Source organism: Arachis hypogaea, chromosome 6, assembly GCF_003086295.3.
Source record: "Arachis hypogaea cultivar Tifrunner chromosome 6, arahy.Tifrunner.gnm2.J5K5, whole genome shotgun sequence".
In the NCBI taxonomy this organism is placed as follows: Eukaryota; Viridiplantae; Streptophyta; class Magnoliopsida; order Fabales; family Fabaceae; genus Arachis; species Arachis hypogaea.
The window spans coordinates 54,580,618-54,583,772 of record NC_092041.1 but is presented as its reverse complement, the minus strand read 5'-3'; positions in this window follow the sequence as shown (position 1 = coordinate 54,583,772).

The window sequence follows — 3,155 nt, the reverse complement described above, 5'->3', positions numbered from 1 at the left end:
ACACTAAAAATAATTCAAGGGTGAATATAGGGCTCTAAGTTTGGTGTTCCACCAAAACTCCAGCTGAAGAGTGCATTGCAACCCTTAGTGACAAAGCATTCCTCTAGCAATTAGAGAACTTACTTGACAGAGGCTTAACCTCTAAGATATAGATTATCTTTTTTAGCTCATAGGTTTCTTAATAAAAAGCACACGAGGTTCTTACATGCATCCAATTTGTCAAGTAACCAAAGAACTAAGTTTTGTGTTCATACACCAAGTTAAGTTCTGAAACTCACAAGCACACATGCATGCTAACCCTCTTCCAAGTGCTTGGAGAATAAGCAACTTTCAATAGTGTTGCAGGAATTCAATCAATCTCAAGGAATGAGCATACCCCATCATCCAAGGAAACAGACAGGGATGCAATTATTAGGACGAGAATACCAAGGAAGATATCATGAGGTTGTTTCAACCCATCTCGAACTGCAAAACTCCAAGTGAAAAATGATTGAATAGAACCTGCATCTTTTACTTGTTCCTCTTTATTCACAATTTAAATGTGCTAGCTAAGTGTCTTGAGTGTTCACTTTCATCTTTCTTACTTGTATGCTTGTCTCTTTAAGTTAATCAAAAGAAAATGTTATGAAAAGAACAAGAGTGGAGTATTTTGTGAAGTGCATTCTGAATGTTTGTGGTAGGTTGATTAGTAAGCTAAGTTGGTTCACCAAGTAAGGAAAGAAAGCAACTATCTATCCTGAGTCCTATGTTTGAGACACACCCTTTGAGACTAACTAAACAATAAGATCCCAATAAAGAAAGAGAAAAGCAATAAAAGTGAAAAAGAAAGAAACACAATAAGAAACAATGCTAGGCACCAAGGGTTTCAAAATTGAGGCATATGTTTGTGGTGTTTGATGAGCGGATATTTTATACGCTTTTTGGGGGTAATTTCATATAGATTTTAGCATGTTTTAATTAGTTTTTAATAGAATTTTATTAGTTTTTAAGCAAAAATCATATTTCTGGGTTTTACTATGAGTTTGTGTATTTTTCTGTGATTTCAGGTATTTTCTGGCTGAAATTGTGGGAGCTGAGCAAAAATCTGATTTAGGCTGAAAAAGGACTACTGATGCTGTTGGATTCTGACCTCTCTTCACTCGGAATGAATTTTGGAGCTACAAGAGTCCAATTGGCGCACTCTTAATTGGTTGGAAAGTAGACATCCAGGCTTTCCAGAAATATATAATAGTTTATACTTTGCGTGAAGATAGATGACGTAAACTGGTGTTCAACACCAGTTCCAAGTTGCAGTCTAGCATTCAGCGCCAGAAACAGGTTACAAGTTGGAGTTCAACGCCAGAAACAGGTTACAACCTGGCGTTCAACTCCAGAAACAGCCCAGGCACGTGAGAAGCTTAAGTCTCAGCCCCAACACACACCAAGTGGGCCCCAAAAGTGGATTTCTGCACCAATTATCTTAGTTACTCATTTTTGTAAACCTAGGTTACTAGTTTAGTATTTAAACAACTTTTAGAGACTTATTTTGTAACTGATGACATTTTTAGATCTGAATTTTATACTCTTTGATGGCATGAATCTCTAAACTCCATTGTTGGCGGTGAGGAGCTCTGCAGCGTCTCGATGAATTAATGCAATTATTTATGTTTTTCCATTCAAACATGTGTGTTCCTATCTAAGATGTTCATTCACGCTTAACTATGGAGAAGGTGGTGATCGTGACACTCATTACCTTCCTCAATCCATGAATGTGTGTCTGACAATGATGAGCGGATAATTTGTACGCTTTTGCATTGTTTTTAGTGTGTTTTCAGTATGATCTAGTTAGTTTTTTATATTTTTATTAGTTTTTAGTTAAAATTCACTTTTCTAGACTTTACTATGAGTTTGTGTGTTTTCTGTATTTCAGGTATTTTCTGGCTGAAATTGAGGGACCTGAGCAAAAATCTGTTTCAGAGACAAAAAGACTGCAGATGCTGTTGGATTCTGACTCCTGCACTCGAAGTGATTTTCTGGAGCTAAGAAGCCCAATTGCGCGCTCTCAATGCGTGGAAAGTAGACATCCTGGCTTTCCAGCAATATACGATAATCCTTACTTTGCCAGATTGAGCCCAACCGCGTTCAAAGTCACCCTCAGAATTCCAGCGTTAAACCCGGACTGGCACCAAAATGGGAGTTAAACGCCCAACTGCACTAAAGCTGGCGTTTAACTCCAAGAAGAGTCTCTACACGAAAATGCTTCAATGCTCAGCCCAAGCACACACCAAGTGGGCCCAGAAGTGGATTTTTATGTCATTTACCCATCTCTGTACACCTTAGGCTACTAGTTCTCTATAAGTAGGACCTTTTACTATTGTATTTTCATCTTTGGACATCTAGTTCTTAGATCATATCTGGGTAGTTATCCTTGTTCTGATGCTATCTTAGATCATTGGGAGGCTGGCCATTCGGCCATGCCTAGACCTTGTTCTTATGTATTTTCAACGGTGGAGTTCTACACACCATAGATTAAGGTGTGGAGCTCTGCTGTACCTCGATATTAATGCAATTACTATTGTTTCTATTCAATTCCGCTTGTTCTTTTCTAAGATATCGCTTGTTCTTCAACTTGATGAATGTGATGATCCGTGACACTCATCATATAATCACCTATGAACGTGTGACTGACACCACCTCCGTTCTACCTTCGACTGGGTAATATCTCTTGATTCTTTAACCGGAATCTTCGTGGTATAGGCTAGAACTGATGGCGCATTCAAGAGAATCCGGAAGGTCTAATCTTATCTGTGGTATTCTGAGTAGGATTCAATGATTGAATGACTGTGACGTGCTTCAAACTCCTGAGGCGGGCGTTAGTGACAGACGCAAAAGAATCACTGGATTCTATTCTGGCCTGATCGAGAACCGACAGATGGATAGCCGTGCCGTGACAGGGTGCGTGAACATTTCCACTGAGAGGATGGGAGGTAGCCACTGACAACGGTGAAACCCTTGCTTAAGCTTGCCATGGAAAAGGAGAAGAAGGATGGATGAAGACATAGGAACAGAGAGACGGAAGGGAAGGCATTTCATACCTTATCTGAAATTTCTACCAATGATTAATAAGTATCTCTATCTTTATCTTTATGTTTTATTCGTATATCACCATACCCTAT